This window comes from Pieris napi, chromosome 22 (genome assembly GCF_905475465.1).
Source record: "Pieris napi chromosome 22, ilPieNapi1.2, whole genome shotgun sequence".
NCBI classification, from domain to species: Eukaryota; Metazoa; Arthropoda; class Insecta; order Lepidoptera; family Pieridae; genus Pieris; species Pieris napi.
Genome location: NC_062255.1, coordinates 7,775,012 through 7,795,832, shown reverse-complemented (window position 1 = coordinate 7,795,832; position 20,821 = coordinate 7,775,012). Strand labels below are relative to the sequence as shown.

General features: G+C 32.7%; 1 protein-coding gene across 1 annotated transcript in view; it reads right to left on the bottom strand.

Moving 5' to 3' along the window:
- LOC125060960 (WAS/WASL-interacting protein family member 1-like) overlaps positions 1 to 20,220 on the bottom strand; it is a 78,559-nt gene extending 58,339 nt beyond the window's left edge. Inside the window, exons 1-2 of the mRNA XM_047666093.1 lie at positions 20,161 to 20,220; positions 6,694 to 6,811 (exon numbers count right to left, since the gene is read on the bottom strand). The gene's annotated coding sequence lies outside the window, so the exon portion shown is untranslated. The remainder of the gene's footprint in view (positions 1 to 6,693; positions 6,812 to 20,160) is intronic.
- Positions 20,221 to 20,821: the final 601 nt, after the last annotated feature.

The window sequence follows — 20,821 nt, the reverse complement described above, 5'->3', positions numbered from 1 at the left end:
AGCTTTTTTTATATTACAATAAGTGTTATTAAGCCCTATATAGGCAAGTATTCTGTACTTATCCCTAGATAATGTTGCAATGTCGCACAGCCAGGATTCGAACAACCTCTGAGTTGCGTAAATATCACTACTTTTTACTTATACATTAAACGTTTAGTAATTTATTGAAAACAAAAGCATTTTATCCGAAAAAAACACGAAATTAAAATATCAATGCCGATGTAGGGTGGCAATAAAGTAGCATTGAGCCCGGAAACATCAGCCCATTACGTTGGAGTGCTAAATCGCCGCCCTAACAGACATTATTATATATTTCTCTTTGAGTATGGGAATTGATGAGGTGGCACCCCCGTAGGGTGAATATGTTACTGTTTAACCACTTGAGTGGCTTAAATGTTTTTTTATTGCTTTGATATTTCTTTTATATACAGGGCATATCCTTGTAACTATATATACCTATATATATATATATATATATATATAGCTCCTCTGATAGATGAATTTTGCAAATTCCATCTCACAGCATCTCATCATTCGTAGGCAAGTCTCTTAGGATATCCGCCAAAAGTTATGGAGTTCGCTCCCCGATTAGATCCCGATTAGGTATTTTAAAAGCCTTCTACCTATAAACACCTCTTAACCATATCTTTACCATCTGTTTAATCTTGTTTTTTTTTTTAATGAATGTTAGTACCTAGCATTGTGATTCATAAGTCCTAAGATTAGCTGTTAGTTTTTTTCCGTGTGATTACGTACCTCATTATAGTTCAACAGTTTTTTTATAATTTATCGCTTCAAGATGTAATAAAGCGATGTAATAGTTGCAAACATTTAAAAAACTAAGCGATTTAAGAGTGACCGAGAGTTCATTGCCAGTTCTTGACTACCTTGGTTTAAGAACTGGCTGAAAACAAAAACAAAAAAGTTTTTGAATAAAGGCCTGAACATGAATAAAGGCTATTTGGATTTTTTATATTTACTAAACATTATGAATTAATGTTTGCTTTATAATCCCAGACCTTAAATCATATGGACCCTAGCAGAATCAATGACTTGAGGGTGACTCTTTCTCTATTATTCTTGTCGATAATATCATTCCGGACATTATAGGACAAAATTGCCCTCAACATTTGGGATTACAGCTGTCTTCGGCAATAATGGCGTTACATTTATAACTTTCGGTCTTTAGCGCCCCACATTGTCTGAGACAAATTGATTTTTGGTTGGAAATCTCTGGATTAATCATGGTGTATGGAAGGTTCTGGATTCGAATTAGACGAAGTAATCTAACTTATCGACCTCCTAATATGTTGATATTAGGAGGTCGATAGGTTAGATTACTTGGATTAAATAATTTAAACTAATTGGAGGTTGCTCCAATTAGTTTAAATTATTTTTAGTTATCTATATATATAAAAATGAAACCCATTTTCCGTTGTCACGACATAACATGAAAACGGCTTGACCGATTTGTCTGATTCTTTTTTTATAATATACCTTAAAGTACGAGGATGGTTCTTACGGAGAGAAAAATAAAAAAAATTGAGTGAAAACGTCTAAAAACAACACTTTTCTATATTCCCATACAAAAAATTCGTAATAATATTTAAAGGCAATTTGAACTTTAATACCATATCATAAAGTTCAAGTGTTAGTGGAGGGGTTCCGGGAAGGTAAATTTTTATTTTTTGACATAATGTATTTGTTGTATTATAAACTTTCTTTTTTTTATCTTACTAGCTAGACCGGTGTCCCGAATAGAAGAATAAGTATTAAAAAAATCGACTGTTAGGCGGTACGATGTTCGCCAGGCCAGCTATTATATATATTATATGTTAGTTTATATTATTCATTAAATTAATCAGTGGCGCTACAACCTTTTCTCTGTGTATCTGCTTCATGATCATTTGTCAATCTAATAGGCAAGTAGGTGATCAGCCTCCTGTGCCCGAGACACGCCATCGACTTTTTGGTCTAAGGCAAGCTGGTTTCCTCACGATGTTTTCCTTCACCGTTCGAGCGAATGTTAAATGCGCACATATAAAGTCCATTGGTGCACAGCCAGGGATCGAACCCACGACCTCAGGGCTGAGAGTCGCACGCTGCAGCCACTAGGCCAACACAACAACAAAAAACAAAGAAATAGGGAAATAGGCTAAATCACCTAAAAGTGTGAACGTAGCGGAAATGTCTTATTTAGTAATAATTTTAAATAAATTTCGTTCGAGTATTTCAATAAAAAAACATAAATATTTAAATTAAAAATAATTAACTATAACGATGTTTCGCTATCAAAGCGTCGTTGAGCGGAAAACGCCGCTAATGGGATGAATTAATTGAAACGTTTCATGACATTACGATACTCCACTATTAAAACTTCATCTTCTACGGGGTGTTTATACATACATAATTTACTAAATAGAAATATATAATTGTCGAATTAAGACCGCAAACTGTATTTACAATATTCTTAACTTACGTAATAATAATATCTAATAAAAAAAATTAAAATAAAAAAATTAAAAGTTTGGTGCATGTGTGCAATGCTGGCATCATTATCTCGCTTTATTGCGATACTTAACAAAATATATATTGTAAATTAAATATTTATTTTTGCTATTAAATAAGCCTGATAGGTACTTATGATATGACATCAATAAAGGCATTATTATTATTAACGTAACTGTCTTAACTATGAATATTGATTTTAAATTGGTATAATGAATTAAAAAATATTTCAGAAACAAAGTGTTTATTACTCTAATGCTTTATGTTATACAACATTCTTTGTTTGTTTTTCTGGCTCCCATATCATTATATTATCAATATAATAACTCCGATCGAAGCATTTGTTTTGAACGATATTCATTTTTCTTACATCCTCTGACGATATTTGCAGCACGCATTCTGTCAATGTTGTGTTATGTTAAACGCCATAAGGTTACACCAAAATGTTCGAATTGTATGGTGGTTAAGTATTCTTGAATTTTCTAATTTTCCGCGCAAAGTTTTTCTTTTTTTCTTTTATAAGAACCTTCTCCTGACAATTACAAACACAACAAAAAAAAAATCAGACAAATCGGTCGAGCCGTTTTCATGTGATGTCGTGACAACGGAAAACGGGTTTCATTTTTATATACATAGATATAACTTCATGATAATAAAGCCCAAATAAAATTATAATAACATTAAATGAAATTCTAGTTATAAAATAATTGAAATATAGCGCTCTGTGGTTACTTTATGAAATATTAAGAACTTCTGTTGAAATCGACTTTTACAGTTTACTTAAGCCTCTTACTTAGCATTATAAATATGCAATAATTGAATATTAATAATTGAGAGTTCATCAAGGCTGTAGAAAAATCCCTCGGCGGCGGAAATTAAAAAGTGTTCAACATCCGCCGGAAGTGGCCGGCTTAAGTGCAGCGAGAAAAAGTTTAAACGGCTAGCCGCGACTGCATTATTGCTTTAGTAAAAATGTATCTACTTTTTTATGCTCTATGGTTATGTTGTTTATTAAATAGATAATGAATACGATAAATTTGTATGAATTACACTACACTAGTCTGTGGCTACATTGGTCTTCGTTTACAAAGACAAGGTTCGAAATTCAAATTTAGTACTTTGGAATTTTTTATACTTTTCATTTACAAATTGTACCAATCTGTATGTATTAATTATTATAGTAAATCAAATCATTTATCATTAATTTAATAGAACAAACGGGCTGGAGGCCTCATCGTGATTGAGGAGGCCCACTGGCCCACACCTGATGTTAATTGATACCCATGAGCACTCTCAATACGAGAGCGCTCACCAGTGCGTCGCGGGCCTTTTCAGAATAGGAACGCTCTTTTCTTGAAGGACCCAAAGTCGTATTGCTTCGGAAATACCTCAATGGGCAGCTGGTTCCATATACCGGCGGGTATCATATTAGTAACACAATGTACACTTATGAACGTAAAAATAAAATTAAATGCTGTTTAATTTAAATCTACTACCCGTAGGTCCAAGCCACTTGATTAAGTAAATCCAAAACTTAATTAAAAAATCGGTTGTCTGTAAAGTCGGTTTACTGACGATAGTTGAACGTGACAACGCCATAAAAAAATATTAATGGGATGGTTGCATTTTTAAAAAAAAAATATTTGTTTGATAGGTACTTTGTATGGATATAGAGAAGGAGGTAAATGGAAATCACAATTGAATTGATCAAGTTACATTTATTTGTACGCATAAATACAATTATGTCAATTTTAAATGGAACGCCTCAGAGCGAGGTAACGCCGCATGAGTCATGTTTTTTCGTGCGTGCAGCCGGCTCCATCGAATTATAAGACGTTGTCACGTCAAAAACAATGTGAAAACGTATACAAGAACTGTATATTTAAAATATTGCTAGATCCAACTAAATTGATATAAGCATTAGACTAATAAAATAAAACCTTAATTCACTTACTCTTTGATCAGAGGTTTCGTAAAAAAATGTGTCTAATCTAAAGTGACATGATCCTTATTAAGTTAGTTTGGATAACAGAGTTAAAGCGAGCAGCGGCGCGACTCAAAAACTATTTTATGAATAATAGATGGCGCCGCCGGCGACCAATCCCCAGGGAGCTGGGGTGCCCCGCCCATCCACCCAACCCACCCTTGCCTTCTATTCATTAGCACATTACCACCCCCCGAACACGTGAACGGGATAACGAAAGAAACTGATTTTAAACGCCGTTTATTACGAAGATCTTATTTAGAAATCTAGTTAATACATGGGTACTACCTTCAAAAGTGTTTCATAACTTTTATTACTGAAGGTAATATAATAAAGTCCGAATAAAAATTGTTATCTTGTTTGGTAATAAATAATTGTTATCAATTTTTTTTTCAGTTTTCTTTCCACTGAACTACTTCCGAACCATACCATATCTTAAAAGCCCGGCAACGCATACGCGAGACTTCTGGCATTGAGAGTGTCCAGGTATCACTTAACATCAGATGAGCCTCCTTTGCAGGGGGTTCCATAAAAAATAACTTACGTATTAGATTTACATTTATTCGGAAATAAATACTACATTATAAATTATTAACAAAACAAATTATAAAACTATTTAAGGTTTATCAAAGTTGTAGGATAAAAAATAAAAAAATAGTAACTATTATAAATATGTATAATACATAGTTGCCTATAATAAACGCGAACATATCATTTCACTTACTTAGTTATTTATAGGCCAACCAAGAAGGCCACACATAAAAAACTAGAACCAATGTGTGGCCTCTGTAATCGGGGCGGTGCGCTGCACAAATAATATCCTTAAGCTACATAGGAATAATAATAATTAAAAATTGATAAATAGCAAGTTCAAGAACCTTTAATGGCAGAATTTCCTCGCTGTATTGTGTATATTCGTTGAGCAAGGAAAGCACCAGCTCTGCGGTCACTGGCACTATCTACCAGGCGCTAACTTAAATCTGTAATTAGCGCCTCTGCCCTTGAGTCCCACTCCAAAGGGAACAAAATCAAAGTTGGAGGAAAGACTCTTATATTTGAGCCGTCTATTATACGTATTATGCTTATGCTTATAGCAAAGCAACATAAGATAATGATAACAGAATAGAATACCCTTCCTGTAATAGGATGAGCTCTTTAAAAAATATCAAAACTAAGCCCTGCAGTAGATCGCACAATCTAGCCATTCTGTTTAGTGGTATTTTTATTATCTATTAACGCATTATAAATACTTTTTATACTAAAATCGAATCAAAATAACAATGGAATCGAGTTAGCAATCGAAACATGGCTTAACAGGCAATAACGTCGTTTGCGGCTTCTGCAATGCTATTAGCGAAGTTTGTGCCAGCCGGCTACTTGATATGGTTAGGTCTCGATTAGACTAATTCGCTACTCTAGTTACAATTCCTAGTTTTAGAGTTCATATTTATGTAAGAGAAACATTATGTTTGTCATACTAAGCAAATGTTATACTAAATAAAGTGTTTTTTATTATAACAATATTTGAATATTGAAATATCAGCAATAGCGTATTGGTTGCGTGAGATTCTCAACCCTAAGTTCGTGTGTTCAAGCCCCGGCAATGAATCTATTTAGATTCTATTATTTGATTTGATTTGTTTATTCATTTTAAGTACATATGCAGTACAATGTGTAAGATTTGGGAACCCCTTTAAGTAAAAAAATTGGGTTCCCAGATATTCCATAACAAACTTAATTATAAATTCCTTAAAATATTATATATAATTTAATTACATCTTTTATTTAATTTGTTTTTTTTTATATTTCAACTGTTATCAACACGCCTGAGTGCATGAGTGAGTGTGTGGGTGCAAATGTGTGAGTGAGTGAATGAATAAAGTGGCTTGTGAACGTATCTAACGAATTTGGGTGACTATAAAACGTTTTACTATAGTCCTTCCCGAAATTGGGGGACTATATCCAAAACATGCGGCAGCTTGTTACGACTGTCCTTCAACTATTCTAAGTATTCAACAAGGGCCGTAGACAAAAGCATTTTGCGACACCTTCAATAACGTATACTTGTATGGAAATGATCACGTGATTAATAACATTTGTATTATATTAGATCAGGGCTGTCTCAAAATATTTTTGTAGGTTGGGTTGCCTTTATAACACGAAAAGTTTATTTCAAATATTCAAAAAGTAACAGTACTCACAGGGGTGTGAGGCCGTGAAGGGATACTCCAGGGTTGGCAGGCGGTGCTGGTGCGGCGGCAAGCTCGGCGGGCAGTGGTAGCAGAACAGCCCGCGACCGCCGCCGCCACCGCTCGCCAGCTGCAAGAATACAGAATTTATACTCACATACTTCCAATCTCATCCTATCCGTATCCTATTCTAATCCCATCCAAACCTGGTTCATACTTTTCCTTGTGTCAAATTCAATGCAAATTATTATATATACATCTTAACTACAGTTGGAGGAGGCCTATATTCTATAAGAGGTCCATGGAAAAATAATATATTATTTCTGTATGAAATTTTAGTGTATTTTGTAAAGATAGATGAATAATATTTCAAGGAATAAATGAGGCTATGAATGATTAATAATAAATTTATTATTATTACATCATAACTGGCATTGTTAGATAAACATGAAACTCTTTTGTTAATAAAAATTAATAAAAAACTAATAATTATTACATGGAGTATGTTTAGTTATGATATCGATTAAAGTTATCTTGTTGTAAGTTCCTAAAACCGTTGTCAGAGAATAGAAAAACGTTATATTAATTACTTTCTCAAAATTATATAGTACATTTATTAGTCACTATGTTTATAAAATGTTTTGCACAGTTTAGAGCATTTTAGTATACTTTATGCAGCTTCCATCCCTTGGTCTATATTAACCCCTTGACAATCGGCTAACGTCGCCCTTGAATAGCCGTATTCAATAAACACTACTGTCCTCAATATCACATAAAAATCATCTATAATATACAACATTTATCGTCTATACAAAAGCTAAAATAGCTTTGAAGTAGAGACTCTTGGGCCGTGGGGTTTAAGTGCACAGGCGCTAATTAAAGATTTAAGTTGGCGCCTGGTAGTACCGATGACTCCATAGCTGCCTTGCGATTCTGTAACTCACTTTTCGAACTCACACAGCGCTTTTCACAGCGGCGGTCGCGCTCAAATCAGTCGTGAAGCAGTCATTTTATGATTTGACATTCTGATAAGGCTTGTAGTTTAGCTGGTGCTTTCCTCGCTCAACGAATAATCATAATACAGCGAGGAAATGCCAGCAAAAAGAAAAAAAAGAGCGCCAACAATTTAAATTGGTTTTATTTTCTATTAATCCATTATTAATTATTATTATGAAAGTTAAAAATAACATGTATCAAAAACAAAACGTTTATATTAGACCGACAAAGCAAACAACAAATAACAAAGGCGAAATGCATTTTGAATCCTAATGTACAGCCGTTTGTCGGCTAGGATCTAGTAATCATATATTTAATTCGCGGTTTGATTGTCAATTGTATTGTGACTTTCTTATATCAAGGTCCTAAATAGACAATAATTGTGCAAGGAAATTATACAGCGGGATGATTGTTGTCTCTTGTCAATACTGTTATGTATACCTTACATTTTAACCTGTATCAGCCCGCCTCAGGATATTAAAACGGATAAAAACAATCAAAAAAATGTTTTATTAATCTACTTCTTAACAATTATTCTTAATTTTATTTTATTTACTACACACCTTTACACAAGACTTCATGACTTACACTACTAACTTTAACTAATAGTATTATTTTCTACTAAGTATTATTACATTCCTTTTCTTTCTTTTTTTAAGGAATATTGATTTTTTTTATATCTCTCATTATAATTTTTATTTTATATTTTTCTTTGATTATTGTTATTTTGTGTGTTTATGTATGCGTGTTTTTGTTAGTAATCTATATATATATAATGAAAATGGTCTTCGTTTGAGGCTCAATCACGCCTAAACCACTGATCGTATCGACATGAAACTACCACCATTCGATGCGAAATTTTTAGATGAGATGGTTTATGGCTATTTATTTATTAAATTCCAACGTTCCTTCATTTTTTTATTGCTGTTTTACTTTTATGAAAATTTATCCATACGGACTTCACCGCGGAAACATTCGGGGAGGCTTCCTAGAACCTCTAAACGTCAACATCTGTTAAAAACTCGATTTTCGAAATATTTCAATTTTCTTAGCGGGAAGTTAAAAAGAAGAATAATAAAAATATGAAAAAAAAATAAAATAATGAAACATAAAATTTATTTTAATTCGTCCAGCAAAGCGGGCGCGAAACGGCTAGTAAATGATATGTCTATGTCTATGTCATTCGGGAATCTAGACGTTATTTTAGCCGCAAATAACGTCTTAAAGAATATTAACATTCAATCCCATGTTTAAAAATCATCAGATTATTAGATTTCTTAATTTCTGGGATTTCTCTCTGTGAGTAGAATGGATGCTCCTCATATATTTGTAGGTTAGTTGGTTTGGTTTGGTTGTGGGCTGATAAATTTTATAAATGCGTAGTTAGGCACCCGCTAGGTATTTATCAGCATTAGGTGAATAAATGCATGTAATATTTAAATAAGTATTTTGTTTATTTATACACTTGGAGGTCGTATCTTCAAGGGGACCCTACCGGGAGTCGATTCCACATACGTAATTATTAAGTTGAAGATTTTTTTTCTCTTTTTTATAGGAAATGTAACATTTTTTTCCGTCTACCGTAATTGTCATAGATTAGAACTTTACATTGTATCTTAAACTGTAGAAAATCTTTTATTTAAGATGTTTCATTGAATGTTTTATGTTACCAATTTACCAACAATCGTTACCAAATTAATCATTTGATGTAATGAAAATGGCAAATAAAAAATATCTCCAAAAACATGAAACATGTATACTAAACTAAACAAACAAAGTTTTACATAGGCAGAAGGCTCATCCGATTAATTGATACTAGCGATTGCGTTGCCGGCCTTTCAAGTATTGGTACGCTTATCTTAAAACTTTTTATTTGCTTTTAAACAATATCAGCTGTTATTAATTATGCTATATCTGTATATAGGACTACCCCGGCCAGTCTCGGGAACGCTGCTGCCTTTTTTTTATTTTGAACATCAATACAGCTTTGTTACTCTGGGATACCATCTAAATGCAAATTTGTTTTAAATAGGTCGAGTAGTTTTAAATATTTTCGTGACAAATACACAAAAATACAAATCTTTATACTAAGTATAGCATTCTCTTTTTTATGTGTTTTTTCTTGACATTCAAATTGTGACTTAATTTTGCGTAGGCAATAAGAATTTAAATAAGTGTAACCACATGTTTAAGAGGAAAATGGCAATGAAATTCAATTGCACATATTAGTGACCCACGTGCGGATCGACGGCGATTTGTCCGTGTAAATGACATTAATGGAGCTATGAATCGGCTAAACGATGCGCGGGCGCATACGATGCTTCTGACGTCAGCGTATAGGGACGCCGTTATATAATTCCGTGATATTTTTGTTTTTATTTTTGACGCAATTGTTATATCAAACATATTTAGCTCACTACTCGCACGAGGGTATTAATTGTTAATTTATAATTAATACATATGTAAAATTTCTAGCTAAACAACTCGAAAATACCAGTGAGTAAAAAAAACAGAGCTGTAATTTTTTTTTCAGAAACTGTTTCTTATAAATAATGTCCTAAAATTAATAATAAAAATACCCATATACCACGTCTAATTTATAAGATTCATATAGCTTTTTCATCAAAAATGTATGGAGCATTGGATGAAATGTATGAAAATCATTGTTTATTCACTGTGTTTTTTATTCTGACAGTCACAGTCACAGACTATAAAACCGCTTATATACTATGGAATTATGAGCCACAGAGTATAGGATTTTTGCGCGAAGATTGTAAAAATGTGACGTTAGAGTGACGTGTCGATCACGTGATTGGTAAATCAGTTGACGTTTGTGTCCCGCGATGCGCAAACTTTCCCCCACTCCCTTGTTTAATGCTCAAGAAGTTTGCAGGTATCTGTAAATGTTTTTGAGTTTAACGAAACTTTGAGCTTTCAGCTCTCTTACCCAGTAAGTATTAATGTTAGATTAGCTAAAAAATTGGCACGTACATGTATCTAACTGTCCAATGCATTGTATTGGTTCGTCCTGTCTGCACGCGTGGGGCCCTAACCGCTAATCCTATTTGTATTGCCCATTACATTACACCCACCCATCGCCGGCATCCGACTGCATCAACCTTGACACCGGTGTTGCTATTTTTAATGTCAAAATTTCTGAGATGTTGTCGTTGGAAAATCGTAGAAAGTTTATAGATATATCGTTTGCGTTTAAGATATACATTGCCCCAACCTTTTAACTAAATTTTAAATTTTCTTGTGAATATATAACCCAGGCATCCCATTTGGCTCCCATTAGCATCCCATTCCCTTTCAGAAGAACGCGTTTTGGCCGAAACTCCATAGTCCATATCCATAGTTGGATATCCACACTTTGAAATCAATTATATTTAATTTTTATAATTCATGAATCAATGTATTTTTTTATTATTCTTTATGTACCATATGAATAAATGCCGAGCGTTGGCAAGCTTTTGTATGTAAAATAAATTACTGAGACTACACATATATGTATTATGTATGTCGCTGCGTGACAGTAGCGATATTGTGTATACTATGTATTCAATATTTTATTTTCAATTTCGACATTATCAAATTGGCTTAGTGTGTGAGTAACTTATACTACACTAAAGCGCGATAAAATCTATATATCTAATATAATTAGCAAAAAAGCTGTGTCTATGTTCAATAAAACGGATCTAGAAAACCATAGACACGTTCCCATACACCACAGAGAATTTAATTATTTGGATTATCTTTAAAAATCTATTCAACCTCTATTCACTACTGCTAAATGAAGATAAAATCTTATTCAGCCACTTATTTCATTAAACACTGGAATGTTCTATAGAATTGGGTTTAAAAAAACAATGTTTATTATGCTTGTAGCACTAAAGGCGAGATTGTCGTCGCCATTTTTGTTATCTCTGATTTAAGTGTGGGAACATATGAAGAATTCGGGAATAATAAAGATAGGAGTAATGAAAAGTGTTTAGTATTATATTTTTTTAAAGATTTACTTCAAAGATTATTTGTTCCTTAACTGAATTAAACTAATAAGATTAAAAATTGCAATCAATCAAAAAACACTCACAAATGTGCATTTTAAATTAAATTTTATTGAAAAACATTTGATGTAATTAATTAATTAAGAATTCGCGAATAATAAAGATAAAGTAATGAAAAGTGTTTAGTGATATATTTTTTAAAAGATTTACTTCTAAGATAAATTGTTCCTTAACTGAATTAAACTAATAAGATTAAAGATTGCAATCAATCAAAAAAACGCTCACATACGTTCATTTTAAATAAAATTTTATTGAAAAACATTTATAAGCGTTTTTTAAGGAATCTTTTGCCGTGCACCACCACTATGTGGAACCAGCTGCCCGTGGAGTTTATTCCGACCTAGGGTCCATCTTGAAAAGCGCACCAATTCCGGCAGGCAATGAACTAGCGAGCCCTCTGGTATGGAAGGTGAAACACTTCATTGGATCAAATGCGTTTTACCACCAAAAATATTTTTTGTAAATAAAGATTTGAGCAGAAGCCGGTGATTGAACATAAAAAATATTGTTGGTTAAATCTTCTCCAATTTGTTAATTGTCTCATCAACTAACATCAACAGTTTCATCACCATCAATCAACAACTTATCAAAAAAAGTGTGTGTACTTATGTACACGCGTTAGAAGTTATACTTCTTTGGCGTAACAAGATAAAAAAAAATTTTTTGCACAAAAAACGACACTTACAATAGAAAAAACTAAAATTTTGACTATAGCTAATTTCAGGGTGTCGGTTTTTTGTGACGGTGTGCGCGCGCATCGTAAAAATTTACTCTCATCATTTTTTCCTAACGCGCCAGAAGTATAACTTAAAAAATATCAGTAGCATTGCACTTTTAGGTCTTGACCTCAGATCTGATTTGTTTTTATAAGTAGGTGATCCACCTTCGATGCCTGACAAATACCGTCGATGTTTGAGTCTAAGGCACAGCCGTGATTCGAATGGACGGCCTTAGATTTGAGAAGGGTTCGAACGCTCAAGCTTCTAAAACACTTCTCAAATAAACAATAAAGTCAATTCTTGCACAAAATATAATCATAACGAAACACAAATAATACAATTAAATCATATTTAATGTTAATTGATTAATTAAAACAACATGAAAGCGATATTCATAATTAGTTGATCGTTAATCGAATTTCTGCGAGTCGCATCGAAAACCGATTGGTACAAATATAATTTTCAAAGTAAATTGTGTTTGCGGAGCGAGATATGTTTGATCAACGAAGATTTCATTTCGATTTTCCTACCCTTTTCGACAATTTAAGTTCGCTTGGTCATTTTTCATTATATAGATGTTAAATGAGTGAAATTCTCAGTCCGGTTTTACTGTTTTTTCCTTCAACGAGCACTATACTCATAGAAAAATCTATTCAAGCCAAGAAACGAACTCACGACTTTTGGGATTGATACACAAGACACACTAATATATTATTAAAGTTTTTGTTACAATGATAGAACACAGAACAGAACACTCGAATTCAATGGTGTGAGCCCTATACAGTTTCATGTTAAAAATAAAATGAATTCCCCCGTTACAAGAATGGAGTGTGTCTGCTTTTGTCCCGATTCTATTTATTCTCAAAATAGCTGGCTTTATTAGTCCTATTTAGGATTCTTACGGTCAGGTGGTAATAACTATAAAGATGAAATAATAATAATTATTATTATAAAGCCCGTTTAATTAAATTTTTTACAAAAGCTAACAAAATATACTTTAAATTTGTTTAATTTTTTCTTGTTACTCGCTATCGTAACTGCTTTTAATACCTTTGATCCTACTAATGTTTAAATATCATTATTTTCTATATCTTATATATCTATCGACCTTTTTCTAGAGCGTCCTCTTCTTCTTTCCTTTGGTTCTTTCCATATACATGTAGTTGCTTTTAAAGTCCATCTTTTATCTGTGCATCTTGCATCAATTAATAATCTGTGTTTATCGATTTACGATTCATTTGTTTTCTTTTGTTTATTTGCAATACTATGAAGATGGCGGAGCGGAATATCCGTACAAAAACACTAATAATAAAGTAAATGCAAAACAATATGAGTTATAAGTTTTCGTTTGTAGTCCCCTCTGGAAAATGTATATCGAATTCAAATCAAAAAATCACTGACTACTAAATTAATTGTCCCAATCAAACTAACTAGAACAAGATCGTATCAATTGTATGAAAATTCATTCAATTGAAATTGAAACAAATTATTTTACGATAGAACCCGCTTTGGTCCAAACAATCAATAATATTTGATCACAACGGCTCGCTCATTTAATATCAGACTTTTATAAGTGTAATGGAGATCAATTGAAGCTTTTAAATTAACTATTAATGGTTCAATCGAACGACAATCCGACGCAGTGAAATGCTCATACAATTTTAATTCGTGGATTTTTTTACATTTTAAGTATTCAAAATAGATGTCATAATTTTTAGTTTTTTTTTTTATATATTTCAAATGGAACACATTGATTTTGGAAATCATTGGAAATTATGTATTTCAAATCATATATATATAATTATATATATCCTAATATTGTCTTTGATTGACATAACCTTTACACATTTAAAGAAAAAACTGTTTTAAACGGATTAAAGTTATGTATTATTACAAATTTACAATTATTTAACATAATTTTAAACCGTGACCACCGTGCTTTATAGCGTGCGTGGTCACGGTGACCACGCACCCTGTAAAGCACGCGAAACGTCGGATAAATTGAAAATTATGTTAAATAATTGTAAATTTATAATAATACATAACTTTAATCCGTTAAAAACAGTTTTTTTTTTTCTTAATATATACCTATATATATCCTGTTACTAAAGATCGGAAATAAAATAGTAATTCAATTTCTATTTACGTACGTACACAAATGAACAAAACATATATATAATGTATTCAAGCAAATGTTTAATTTGTCTTATAAAAAATATATTTCAATAAAAAGAGGATTTAATATTCGCTATGACCCTACACTTCTGCCGAGCTGTCACTCATAATTTGCGTAAACGGGACTCTGTGGCCTTTAATCGGTTTATACAACGATACAATCGCAAAGTACATTTTAAATATTTATATTGACAAAATTAATTTGTAACTTATCCTGTTGAATATAAAGTTTATTTTTTTATTGTGTTAACTTGAAGCTGGCTGGTAATTTTATAGAAATAACGCTACTCTGTGCGCGTTGTGTCAACTGTCAAATTCCTAATTTAAAATCTACATAAACTAACACGTGTGAAAGTAAGTGTGGTTATTTTTTCTAAAATCGAATGAGTTTCTTATATGCGTTTATAACATTTTTACTCTAACTATTGATTGTATTACTGATTTTAATTATGAAAGAATAATGTTGGAATAAAATGTGAAATATTCTGGACATGAATGTTGCCAGTATAACGTTCAACGTGAGCAATTATAATCAATTATAATGCGGATGCATGTCGCGACGCAATTGATGTTAGTTTATCGAATAAACTCCGGATACTCTCTGTTTTCAGGGACCAATTAAAGATGGTAATTCGTTCATTCTTATTAGGAATAATGGCTGGGTTTTAAGTAGAAAATTAACGTTTACTAATGTGCTTTTAAAATATATCTCGTCATCCAGTAACCATTCCTATAGTTGCGGCGAGCAAAGGGCTAAATTCTTAAAATATATTTTTTAAGCGTCATAAAAAATTTCAAATATATTTATTTATATATTTCTTATAGTTTTAGTAACAATTATTCTTATTTTTTTACATTCTTTTTTTGCGTCTGAGGCGCAAACTAACTGTTGTGGTCTCTGGCAGAATGACCAGCGCTGTGGAACACGTCTGCTCTACAGCATAATGCTGAGCCAGGGCCAGTTACAACCACAACACACACACATTACACACGTAAAATGTACCTTTTTTTTTCTTTCCATAATTATTTGTTATTTTTGCTGTTTTGATTAGGTATTATTTTGAGTGTTTATGTGTGTGTTAGTAATAAATGTTATGTTATCTGCTTTTGTACTTAAGGACAATTATATTCTATATTCATAAGTTTTATTAATATAGAAATAATGTGTGCACGTATTTTATGTACCTCCACGAATACATCCTAGAAATTCGTTTATATAACAAAGTGACAGACAATCAATCCCTCTTTAAAATAAATCAGTGGCGCTACAACCTTTTTAGGTCTGGGTTTCAGATTGCTGTATATGTTTCATTATCATTTGTCAATCTAATAGGCAAGTCATGTCATCAGCCTTCTGTGCCTGACACACGCCGTCGACTTTTTGGGTCTAAGTCAAGCCTTACGATGTTTTCCTTCACCGTTAGAGCGAATGTTAAATGCGCACATAGAAAGAAAGTCCATTGGTGCACAGCCGAAGATAGAACCTACGACCTCAGGGAAGAGAGTCGCACGCTGAAGCCGTCAACACTGCGTCTTTTATTAAATGTAGTATAAGAAAATGTAAAACGCGCAAACAACTCAATTTACGTTACTCCTCTATTCACAAAAGCCTACAGCGTAGTAGTTTCAAAGCGAGGTATAATTCCGTCAGAGTTACCCGAATCGAGTTAGGATTAGTTAAATACAACCCGTCCTTACCACTCACAACTTTTGCTAAACTAATTGCGAGCCATACTCAATTTTATACACTGGCGTAATAATATTTAACCCACGAAATTGGTAAAGAAGAACGAATACAAGCTTGATGTGCTCTTCATCAATGTGTACAGCTTATGTATGCCTCAACTATATTTCGCCATTGAAAACTATTTTGTTATTCTTGCGTCAAGCTACGAACACCTATTGTTTTTCTACCGACATTTCTCTTGCCACCAGGATGTGAGTTCAGTAAAGACCTTGGGGTTCTGTCGTCCGCCATTCGGTGCACAATCACTTCATTCTTCCACTCGAAAATAAGGAGAGCAAGGTCGTCCTTCTTGCTAAGAGTCTAGGTTTCAGGACCAGTGAGTACTGGTTGCAGCAGAGTTTTGTACATAACAAGCTATTCTTTCTGGAGAAGTTGCGATTGGAAATATTTACTAAGGCCAAAATATCAGCGGTTTGCTATCATAATCTACTGATCTCTATGCTGGGATTATTCGATTGATGTGATTAAACAATTATATCTGAATTTGTCAAAATATAAAGCGTGTTTACAAAACCTTTTACTACTGTTTATTTATTTCGTAATTTTACAGCTAAATATATATCCAAAGATGGAATACATAATTACAAAAGGAAAAAAATATATAAAAATTATTCTACTCAAGATGAAGTAATAAATGTTGATCTCTTTAAAAATTATTTAATTTGACGTCCGATTAATTTAGTAATAGTACTAATACTTGGAATCTAAAACACCACTCGTAATAACTACGAATCCTACAGTATGAGGAAGAAAAATTAGCAAACGAAATCGTAGCAGCTACGATGTTAGTAGAGGTTCGTAGCACTACCAACATACCAAAAAAACTTCCTTCAAGATAAGAGCGAACCAATTCCTAAAACGCCAGCAAAAGGGTAGCGTCCTGCCCGTTTGCCCCCGTGTACTATAAAAAACCCCGGGGTATGTAGACCTTGACTAACTTCAGGTATTTTTTACCTGATTGAGGTAACTGTATTTCGTAGAAACTTTTTCATTCTACAGGAATTAAATATAAATTATTCACAAAAATATACTAGAAATTCTAAGTCATAAGATTTAATATTATATTGTTTGGATATGTGAAATTAAAGTATCTTTTAATAAGTAAATTGTGTGCAACTCTGAATCAATTAGTTTTAAATTACATATCATTGTCAATATCTGCAAGCTAATAATAAAAACGTCATGAGCGCCGGCTGTTTTTAAAAATAATTAATAAATTCTATTGTAGTTATTTGCCATAAACCTACATCTTACATTAAATTTTTTTTAATGCTGTTTTAGATCTAAGTATTTTCTTGTTTTCGTTCTAATTCTACACCTTCATTGATTCCTTGTAGGATAAAAGCTCTTGCCATAAAAAAAATGTTTAATGATGTCACTTGTATATCGTGCTTATTTTTTTTTAATGTGGTCGTAATTCTGTACCATGACCGGTCCGTTTGGACAAAGAGGTTCTATAATACTCATAAATAATTTGTGGTTTCTTATAATAGTTTCTAAAATCTTGTCAAACAGTTTCATAGATTTCGTATTAACTATTTAATATATTTTATTATTACTAAAACAGTAATTTCTTATATCATAAACTATTTATTAGTCTAACATTGAATACGTTCTTTCTTCGAAAAATCGGTCGGTTCCGCCCTTTATCATCTAAACACCGTATAATTGTCTTCGGCGCCGCCAAGATTGCATATCAATGTAAGACAATTGTGATTGAGAATATTGCCGGCGTGTTATTGGCATTTATTCTATTACATCTGATTGAGACCATGCAGAGACTTGGTTAACGCACGTGCCTATATGGATTCCTGCATTGGTCTAGTCTCCGATATATAAGTGTTCATCGAGGCCGATACACCGCGAAATTGTAGGGCAAACCAACTCAAACCAGCCTTACGATTCTGTAACTCACTTTTCGAACTCGCACAGCAGTTTTTGCAGCGGCGGTCACGCACAAATCAGTCGTGAAGCAGTCATTTTACGATTTGGCATTCTGATAAGGAGGGATCTTGTAGTTTATTGTTTAAAAGTGAGTTACAGAATAGCAAGGCTGATATTCGTATCACCAATCGACTTTGATGTGCGCAATTAAGATGAAAACATTGTAAGGAAAACATGCCTTAGTAATCGTCATGTATAGGCATTGAACGCCGATCATCTATTTGTCTATAAAAAAAATGATTACAAAAATCTGAGATATGTAGTAGCGCTTTTGATTTTTTTTACCCAAAATACCCTAAATTAGGGCAAAGCAAAATCCGGCCTGCTCCTTTTCCCTGTGTCAGACCTCGGAGTATCATGTAGAAGAGGTGTGTCTGCCCATTTGTGAAATATCGTAAATGGCCAGTCTCAAGATAAGCCGCGGCTCAAGAATTTTTGAAATAAAAATTCCTTAAATTATTATTTAAATTTGGCCGATTCGAGATATAGCATTAGTAGATGCAATATATCACACATTTCACAGATTTTAAAACTACTTCAAAACCGACGGAAGATGAGATTTTTTTAAATTATGAGTTTACTATTGCCAGTTTTTATTTCAAGCGATATCAACGCTACGAATGAACCTATATTTAATTCACGGTTTTTAAAGTACTTCTATTATCAACTTATTCTTGAAACAATAAGTAAGATTAGGGATATTGCAATGTAAAATGACATGGCATGACATGATAAAGTATGAAACTGTTTTGATGAAACCAAAGTATTTTAAAAATATTTGCTACGGAAATTATGAATAACAATCATTTTTACTTATTCACACTTCGTTCGTAAGAATTACAATTCAAAAGAAGTACGATTAAAATATTAAATAAAATGAAGGACAACTGGCCTTATCGCTTTTAAACGACCTCTGTCAGGCAACCACTGTGAGGAATAAAATTAAATTTAATAAAATAAGATGAGCGCAAGGAGTGCAATGATCCAATCTGTCTAAAATTATTAAAGAAACCGGAACTAATTAAAAGTGATTTTGAATTAAAAATTGTTTTAACAATAATTTAGTTATAAATAGCCACCCCCGTGAACTTCGTTTCGCCATAACATTTTAAGTAGCTACATACCAACATTTAGAACTTTTGCTATGCTACCCCAAACTGCTGGCTTTTCCGAAATAGCAGTAAATAAAACTAAATTTTTCAATTTGTTTTTCCTCAGTTTAAAAATTAAATTAAAAAAAAAATTACTCCAATTGGTCCAGCCGTCTTCGAGCACTTAGGAACATTTGTTGCGATTCAATTTTATTTATAGTGCTCCTAGCAAGTTAGCATCGAAATTAAAAATTACTTCTTTCTATATACTTATGGCATAAGGTTTCATTTTATAGTTATACTTTAAGAATATCCAAAAAATAATGGATACATAATATTCAAATTTATGGATATAGGAATTCCCAGACCTAGAATTGTATAATGTAAAATACCTATGTCGAATTAAAGAGAACTTCGAATCAAATAATATGTTAGTAAGTAATTTTAATTTCGTATAATTGAGAAATTAAAAGGTATATTTATCGCATCCATTTTAAATATGTACCAGTACCGAATAAACAGTTACGGACCAAATATTTATCCTTGCTTTTTGGTAGATAAACTATTATACGAAATAAATCGCAAATAGATAATCGTAGTAAGTACCTATATGAAGATTAAGAATCACTGAACCGGTTTAGATTATATACACCATAATAGATTTTAAAATCATTAAATTATGGATAACGTTACTAATAAAATACGAGTTAAATTGTACTTCACATAAACGCATGAATTACCTTATTAGCGTCTGAAAATATTTTGGTGATGTAGGCGGGAACTTTTCCCGCCTTACTAACTACGAAAGAGCGCGGTCACCGCGCTAACATCCCGTACTGAACGCGTCTACACGATACACGCGTCACTTTATGACTGAAGCTACTATAGTACAAAACGGCGAAGCAATGCTATCAACTGGCTGAATAATAAAGCGCTTACATAGCTTAGCAGCTTTCGGTTTGTTACGGGCTTAATAAAGTTAATGGCCCATGAAATTATTTTGTAAAATTTACTGAAAGAACGTTACTAACGTTACATGTGGTAAACAGATTCTAAGAAGCCGCTATGAGTAATATTCGATATACTAGCATATTATATTTTATTTTAAGAATGGATCAATTAAAATGTTTCATTGAGTAAAACCGTTCTTAAGACATATTATTTATTGAATTTTATTAATGTGTTTTACTCAAATTCACAGAAACATTTTCATGCATCCAGCAGAATTATTTTTAATATTTTGAAGCGCTTTAAACGCTACATTGGTACCACTAGAGTAATCGTTCTGAAACCGCCCTCAGCAAACAAAACCCCACCCGCCGTAAGCATTTTAGCACGAAACCCCCCTCCCCCTCGCGCTGATTTAATAGCGAACGCGGGCACTGATTCACTTAGAACGCG